This window comes from Leptonychotes weddellii, chromosome 2, assembly GCF_054177405.1.
Source record: "Leptonychotes weddellii isolate Sample4059 chromosome 2, ASM5417740v2, whole genome shotgun sequence".
Classification (NCBI taxonomy): Eukaryota; Metazoa; Chordata; class Mammalia; order Carnivora; family Phocidae; genus Leptonychotes; species Leptonychotes weddellii.
In genome coordinates this window covers 69,928,097-69,937,479 of record NC_138370.1, presented here as the reverse complement: position 1 = coordinate 69,937,479, position 9,383 = coordinate 69,928,097, and positions in this window count along the sequence as shown.

Genomic DNA, 9,383 nt, shown 5'->3' with positions numbered 1-9,383 from the left:
TTTTCATATTTGGAGTCCCAAACAGGTCCCTCTGGAGATTAAATCCTACCATCATTCAAAGAAATGAGAAGATAAAAAGAAGAAAAACAACTTGGATAAAATATTTCTTCGGCATTTCCATCATTTGATTTATGTTTGATTTCTATACAATATTTTCGATGCTTAAAACAAACAGAATTTAAAAGAGGAGAAAAGGGGGCAGGAAGAGGGAAGGAGAAGCCTGGGTAGCTGCTGACTATGAAACTCATTCTTCTTGGGAACATGCCCACGTCAGAAACTACTCGAGCTCGCTCTTGTAATTTAATAAGATGTTGTCAGATCCTTTTGACATATTTATAGCCTTATAATTAAAACTACTTGATGCAAAATCCATATGCTTGATGTAAAGCAATTTATATTATCATAGACGCTGTGTTCTATGATCTACAGCTACTAAAATCCATGCATGCCAGGTGGATTGGCAACAACCCTGAGCTAGGGCTGTGAGATGTGGATCTGGGCTTGTGTCTCTAATTAGCCAGGTGACACATAAGTTTCTTGCTGCACTGGGACTCAGTTTCTTTATATATAAAATGAGAGACTTAAGTTCCATCCGGCTTTAACAGGTATTGCTACTAGATACTACTAATCCCAGGATTCATGTGGATGGCAGACCTGAAATTGGTAAATCTTAGAAGTCTGTTAACTACCCCATTTCATTAATTTGTGGTGGCTAAATAATTAGAAAAGACGCTCCTAGTCATTTTTCTCTAGTCTCCCAGCCTCTTCTCCTCCTACCTTCTGTGGTTCTTTGTTGTTTTCTCTGATGTGTTCTTGGAATCAATGTTCTTGGTTCATTTTTGAGTCCTTTCATGTTTCCTACAGCTTTCACTCTAAATTTCTAAACACACTAATCTCTGGCCATCATTTGCTTTGTGCTCAAGAAATACACTGTTATAGGGAGGCTACCATTCCCTCTGGGGTCCTTAATGTCTAGTTTTGCTGTCAGAATCTGTCGGAGATATTATTCTCTCTTCTGTGAACTGGATTCTCAAAAAGACTGCTGTAGGCTCCCTACCTACCAGATAGATACCATATTCTAAGCAGATGCAGGGCGTAGATGCCTAATAGACATCATCTAAAAAGCGGACAATTCATGATACAGAAAGGTCAGCCTTAAAAATAAAATAGCCAGTTACTTAACCAGCAAAAATGAGTTTATTTGAGAATAGCAGAGGAATTACAATTTGGGACAGGCAAAATATGGTGAACCATAGACAAGTCCAAAGAACAGAGGAGAAGGGCTTGCTTTTATAGGAGAAGGGCGTAGGGAGGGATTGTTTTGAACAAAAGTTATGTGAGAGTTCTAAACCATGACTGTAAGATGTGAAAGTAGCCAGCTGAACAAACCAAAGAATCCTGGAGAGCTGGGTGAAATCTGTTGTGATCAGTGCCCTTGTTCCCTGATCTTGTATAATTGAGTTTCTACCTCTACTGGCATTTATTCAGATACAATAGGTGGCATTAGCTATTGCACAAATGCCTCTTTCTTTAGCAAGTAGGTAACCAGGGGCTATGAGATTGTCCAAAACCACCTTAGCCAGTGAGTAAGCGATCGTTGTTGGACTGCTACTGCTTTGGTCGTGAAATCGATTGGCTCTCTTAATGTTGGAGAGAGATTTCTAATCATATATGTTCACTGGCACTTACTCTGACCCAAGGAAGAAAGGCTGTCCCAACTGAGGCAAACCCAGGGTCATGTGTGACTCCTGGAAGTTCCTGTTTAAGACGGCCATGGAGGCTTAATGGGGTGGACCAATGGGAGGGTTCTGAGTTGTTATGGATATTAACAGGGACAGTTAAATGTCCTAATAAACATTGACCTCCAATTCACCGGCTATCTAAACATTCATATGCCCATGAAAATGCCATCCACCACAGACAAAAATGAAGCCAGGTGGAGCACAGAGGATCCAGCTAAGGTCTGGTCATTGAAAGATCCATTAGCTGAAATGTCCTGATTGACCTTTAAGCAAGGGGCCAGAGGAATTGGGACAACATTCTGTGAGGTACCATCCACTCCTAAAGTGGCCTTTTTTTTTTTTTTTTAAGATTTTATTTATTTATTTGACAGAGAGAGACACAACGAGAGAGGGAACACAAGCAGGGGGAGTGGAAGAGGGAGAAGCAGGCTCCCCCCTGAGCAGGGAGCCCGATGCGGGGCTCGATCCCAGGACCCTGGGATCATGACCTGAGCCGAAGGCAGACACTTAACGACTGAGCCACCCAGGCGCCCCTCCTAAAGTGGTCTTTTTAAAAAGCCTTGCAAAGAGGAGTTAGCCCTTTGCATTTCCCTTGGTGCGGTGGGACAGATCATATTTAAATAAGGAAAAGAACATGGGGAACAAAATATCATACAATTTTCAGAAGTGGAGGTGTTCAGTTGAGCTAGTATAGTAATGACTGGGGAGAGGTTGAAACAAGGTATGGGAACACCTAGCTGTAATGTCCTAAGCCAATAGTTAACATTCATAGTCTTGCAGGTATAATTGACAGCGACAAGGGGGATTAAAGAGAGATTGTTACAGGTAAGGCCAAGAGGACTCTGACATCATGCACAGATTGGAGTCACTGGTGACAGATCCAGCAGTCAGAAAGTATCCCTCTCCCCCTCTTTTTTTCTTCTCTCTCTTTTTTTTAAGCAGGCTCCATATCCAGCATGGAGCCCAACGCGGGGCTTGAACTCACAACCCTGAGATCAAGACCTGAGCTGAGATCAAGAGTCAGACACCCAATTGACTGAGCCACCCAGGTGCCCCAAGGTTTTCCCCTTTTGCAATAGATTGGGAAAGGTGAATAAAATCATGGCTTAAAGAAAGAGAAAATAAGGTAAGAAGCAATGGCAAGGAAAATGTATACAGGTCTGAAGAAAAAAAAAAAAAAGAAGCTAACTTAAAAAAAAAAAAGGTATACAAATCCGGTCCAGTCACCTTGGGAAAGCTGTCTGCCTCAGCTGTCATCTGCTTCAATTCCTGGTAAGGTCCCTTTCAGCGAGGTTGGAGGGAGTCTTTCTGAAGGTGTCTTTTCCAGTGATGAAATCTTCAGGCTGTAGATTATGACATCTGATGTTTTTGTCTCCTGGGAGTGCACTTTGGAAAGATTGCTCTACTGAAATATGTTTTCTTTTTTTTTTTTAAGATTTTATTTATTTATTTGACAGAGAGACACAGCGAGAGAGGGAACACAAGCAGGCGGAGTGGGAGAGGGAGAAGCAGGCTTCCCGCTGAGCAGGGAGCCTGATGCGGGGCTCGATCCCAGGACCCTGGGATCATGACCTGAGCCGAAGGCAGACGCCTAATGACTGAGCCACCCAGGCACCCCAAATATGCTTATTTTCAACAGAAGCAATTGACCTTTTCAATATGGAAACTATTCCTTTTTATCAGTTGTGGATTAAAGTAAGCAGGGTCCATTGAGCATCCTGTAATTATCTCAAAAGAGGAGAGTATAGGGGTTCCAAAAGAAGTAGATCTGAGACTCAGAAGAACCAATGGTGGTGCTTTTAGCCAGGGTATTTGAAGAGTTTCTACCAATTTGTTAATGATGTCTTTTTTTTTTTTAATTTTTATTGTTATGTTAATCCCCGTACAGTACATCATTAGTTTTAGATGAAGTGTTCCATGATTCATTGTTTGTGCATAACGCCCAGTGCTCCATGCGGAACGTGCCCTCCTCAATACCCATCACCAGGCCAACCCATCCTCCCACCCCCTCCCCTCTAGAACCCTCAGTCTGTTTCTCAGAGTCCATCGTCTCTCATGGTTCGTCTTAATCATGCCATTAGCACATTCCATTGGTCCTGAAGGTTGAAGGTGGTAAAGCACAGTGAAAATGCTGTACAACTGGCCAAACAGCACAAACTTGCCAAAGTACCTAACCTGTAAAGTGGGTTCCCCAGTCACTGTGAAGTTCAAAAGCTGGGGGATGGTTCTCCATGTGGGAATGATCCTAATAGAATTTTAGCCTAGAAGAAGGCAGTGTCCTGTCTACGAGAACAGGTTCTTATATCAAACTTATGCAAATAGCTATATTACCATGAAAATAAGAGTACTCATTGAGTTTCTGAATTCTTAGGGTATCAGACAGGGAGAAAAAGTCACTGTTTCATATAGGCTCACAAAGATATATTTTACCAAATTGCTGTAAATCACAGATAGTTTGAGAAAATTTCCTTAAATTCAATTCAGTGGTGTGAAGTTACCAGAGACCTGCATTCTAAAGAACTTGTCAAAGTCCTTTCTATGAATTCCTCTGAAGATGAAACACATTTGGGTTTTTTTGTTGTTTGTTTTTTAAAGATGTATTTTATTTTAGAGAGTGTGTGAGGGGAGGGGCAGAAGGAGAGAATCCTTAAGCAGACTCCCCACTGAGCTCAGAGCTGGACCTGGGGCTCAATCCCACAACCCATGAGATCATGACCTGAGTGGAAACCCAGAATCGGACACTCAACCAACTGAGCCACCCAGACAGTTCTTTTTTTAATTGAAGTATAATTAACATACAGTGCTATAGTAGTTTCAGGTGTACAATATAGTGATTCAACAATTCTGTGCATTACTCACTGCTCATCACAGGAAGTATGCTCTTCATCCCCTTCACCTGTTTCACCCATCTCCCCACTCCCCCTTCCTCTCTGGCAACCACCAGTTTTTTTTCTGTATTTAAGAATCTGAGTGGGTTTTTATTTGTTTGCTCTTTTAATAGAGAAAACTCAGCTTTTCTAAGTAATCAATGACCTGATAAAAACAAAACACAGAATCTCTGCTAGACAAATTACATTAAAGGTAAACAAACTTTGTTTACAATTTCTTATTAAGAGTGGACCAATAATCCAGAAAATGTTATCCTTTTAACAGAGAGAAATTCTAATTTTGCATGAGTGCATTTTGAGATTAAAACTGATTTTTAAATAAATTCATTTTAATCTTAGCCAGCTTGACCACACATTAAAATTCTTTTTCAAAGATTTCTTTTCCACAAACTTTCTACAACTTACTGTTCTCTTACCGACAATGCACACCGTTCTTCCCTTGCCTCCTCCTCCTCATACAGTCATTTTTTTCCCTCCTTATTGTTCCTACTAGTTGATTTCTACATATATTAATTAGAATTCTTAGCCCTTAAAATCTTTAATTCCTAGTGAAAAACTAAGAAGTAAGCAATTGTGGACCGACAGATGTATAAATACATTTTATGCTATCTAGAAGCATATGCCCCTTTGAATAGTACAATCTTTCAATGTGGCACGAGACATGGTTACTCACAGTCCTGAATTTATCTTTTGTTTCTCTGAAATAGGAAGCCAAAAGTAGATAAACCTCTGTTCAATGATTAGTGTTTTAGTGTTTTATCTTCCTTCGAAAATGATCCAGATATTTAATGAAATTCCCATGTTTAACTTAGCAAAACCTGACAGTTTCAAGTTACCAAAAAGATTTGTGGAAGCTACTTTTTTAAGTACACATACCATAAAACATAATTATGGCATCTAAAAACTCTTATCCCATTTTTATCTATCTTAATCATTTGTTCCCAACAATTATGTTTACATTACTCACAAAAACTTTATGAGACACTAAGCAAAGTTAGTCATCATCTCAAGTGGATTTTCTTGCTAACAAGTTTTGTAACAGAGAGAACATGAATTTATTTCACTAATAAACCCAGGTGGAATCAGTTATTTATCGGCATTGTATTTAATGCTGATAACTCTGAAGGCATGCCTATTTTTATTAAACTGACAACTTAAGGAACTTTTATTTATCAAAGATTATCTCAGATCATGTGACCTTGAAAAAGATTTGGATTTGTTTACTTCATTTACATAAGCACTTATTTTCTTTAAGCCAATTAAATAGAGCTCTTTACAAATTAATTTTGCCAGTATGATCCACAGCTAGAACAATATCACACACCTGTAACATACATAACATACAAATAGGCACAGAACTCTTATACCTTTTGTTTAAAAAATTTTAGCCATGTCTCAGGTACATTGGATTTGGGCTCACCTTAATGGCCTCACTTTCACTTGATTACATCTGTAAAGACCTTATCTCCAAACAAGGACACATTCTGAGGTACTGAGGGTTAGAAGGCCAACAGATGGATTTTGTGAGGGAGACACAGTTCAACCCATAACACCATGTTCCAGAAATGGCATCACACTTCCTAAGGTCTTGGTTTCATTGTCTTAAAGTGGTGCTTCTCAAACTTCAGTGTGCCTCTAATCACTTGGGGACTTCGCTACAGTACAGATTCTGATTCAGTAGGTCTAGGGTGGGGCCCAAGATTCTAGATCTCTAATAAATTCCCAGGTAATGCTAATGCTACCGATACACAGGCCACACTTTGAAGAGCAAGGATCTAAAGCATGGTTTATAGGCTGTTTTAACTATAAGGACAGAATAGTATTACTGTCCTTGATGGAAACATGGCTCTGCCTCCAAAAGGGAAAGAAGCAAATGTCCTATATCTTAATTCCAGGCTTGTGCTTAATTGAGTAGAATGTACACAAGAGCACAGAGTAAATATTTGCACATGGCAGTCAGTCTTCCTCAAGAAGCGAAGCTGGGGCTGCCCGCTGTTGTTACCACAGCTGTTGTTTTCATTTTCAGCAATAGCATCATAATCACACAGAAAAGTACAATATTTTCACGTACACTGGAATTCATCTATCTGTTCCAAATCAACTTAAACTGGCTTGCTAAGGCTATGTGTTCCATAAATAAAATATATGTTAGTTTTAAGCTGTGGAAATTGTGCCAAGATAGTATGTAGTAATAACAGAAAACTGTGAAGGACTCCTGTCAAGAGAAAACACTTTAAAAAGGAAAATGTCACTATCTATAAATATATTGAAATGTAGATATAGACTTGAAAAGAAATAGAAAATCACTTCTGTGTCATATTGAGTTTTCAGAAATAAAGTTTTATACCTTTCTCTTACCACCAAGATATAATCATGTTACTTGGAGTTCTAAACATATCTAGAATGATGTCAAAATGCGTTGGAAGCAACTTTTAATGCTGTTCACTAAAAGAATAATACTTACTATCTGATTCAAATATTTATGCACTTTTTAGAGCCAGGGTTGCCCACTAGAACTTTCTGTGATGATAGAAATGTATTATACCTGCACTGTCTGATACAGTAGCCACTAGCCAGTCACATGGGGCCACTGAGCACTTGAAATGTGGCTGGTGCGACTGAGGAACTGAATGTTTAATTTTATTTAATTCTAATTAAATGTAAATTTAAGTTACCAAAATGAAAGAGTGTCTTTTTATATTGGCTACTTCAAAAACCAGAACTAAAGCAATTCAGACAGTTCAGTTTAAGTGTTTTGATGAGATATTTGTTTGATAATCCCTTATATATAATTGACACTGAAATGCTTCACATTCCCTATAACTTTGTTCTGTTTTGATCCTGTAGCTTATTCCAAATAGTGTACTGTACTATTGCAGTACTAAAGAGTACCGTATACTCTGCTCTGAAATTTTTTACTTTGGCTTTTGACCAAAACCAATAAAATTTTTAACTCTGGGCATAGTTTTATAGTACAGTGAAAATCCATTATGCAAGTGTGGAAACATGCATTGTAATAATGTGTATGCACATCTCTGAGTATACACAAGTGAAGAAGTAGCACCATACACACAGAATGTTGGGGGACAGAAGTCATGGTGGCTATCTCTTGTCATGTGCCAAACTTCCCAAAGTACAGACAGAGGAACCAGGGGCATGAGAGCGCCACTATGTGCTTTTGTTTTTAGTTGTATAAAATTCATGTGGAGGAGAAGAATTTGAGAGCAATAACCAACAACATTCAGAGAGAGAAAAAGCAAATCCATTAGGCTGTCTATAAGATTCAGTTCTGACAATTTTACCACATGCAACCTGAAGTAACTGAAGCATAAGCAAAGAGGTACAACCAAGCAGACTGTCAGGGGCCCAAAGAAATAGTGAAGAAAAGAGGTTTCCCTAAACAAAAGTAGACACAAAAGGCATAAGACAGTAGCAATTCATCTAAACCAAGTGTAAATAAGTAGGGGGTAAAAGTAGTAATATCTAATCCTTACATAGTGCCATATGCCAGGCACCTATTCAAAGTACCATAAAGAACTATGAAGGGTCTGAGAATTTCACTCTACTTAGAAGCTAACGAATTAGCCTGCCACAATTTCATGAATGCTGGCAGAAGACATGACACTCCTGGTTCAGAGACAAAGGATAGTTGATTACTCAAAACAGTAGCCATAACCAGCATCTAGTTTTCTGAGCCCCAAATTCCGTAAACTAACACAGAAAGGGCCAGATGGGTACTTGCACACGCGGTGGGTTGAGTTGCAGAAAAGGAACTTTGAGTGTAGGAGCACCAACTCTTTTATAATGGAAGCTACGCAAACCTATCTGATCTTTGCATTAGAGGGAGAAGCTACCTCTGTTTTCCTTGAAAAAACAGTTCAGAACAAAGGCATTCAGTGCTTCTGCTTTACAAGATGTGCAGAAACACAAAAGACCCATGAAGAACTGTCACCCAGTGGGCACTTTACAAATATTAACTCACTTAACCTTCTCAACAATCATGCAAGGGAGGTATTCTTATGCCATTTCACAAATGAGGACATGGAGGGACACAGCATTCCCGTAACTATTGAGTGGTACAGTGAGAATTTGAACCCAACAATCGGGCTCTGGGAGTGGCATTGTCTAACAGGAATATGATGTGAGCTCTGTGTATCACTTAACATTTTCTAGTAGCCACGATAAAAAAGTAAAATAGGAAACAGGTGAAACTATTTTTAGTAATATATTTTATATAACTCCATGTACCCAGAGTATGATTTCAACATGTAATCGGTATATAAATTACTAAGGAAATATTTTGTATTCTTTTTTATCCTTAGTCTGAAAACCAGTGTGTATTCTACACTTAAAGTACATTTTAATTCAGACATGAATTTTTTTATCAAAAAGACGTGACAGTTGAAAAAGTAGATTCACATTCCCAAGTTGTTCCAAGCACACTTAAAAGCTTCCAGTAACCGAATCAAGTCTCGGTTTTTAATGGAAAACTAATCAGTATTAAGCACATTAAACATTCATTTCTTCAGTCACAGTAGCCACATTTCGAGTGCTCATCAGCCGGGCGTGGCTATTGAACAATACAGGGGCCCCTGTATTGAACAGAAGGACTTTACAGCCTGTAGACCTAACCTCCATGCTCTCCTGCCTCACAAAGAAAGTGCATTAAAAATGTACCGAATTTTAACTTAATTCTCTGTTCTTCTATTTTAATTATTTAGCAGAGTCGCAGTTGTTTATTTCATTATGCTTG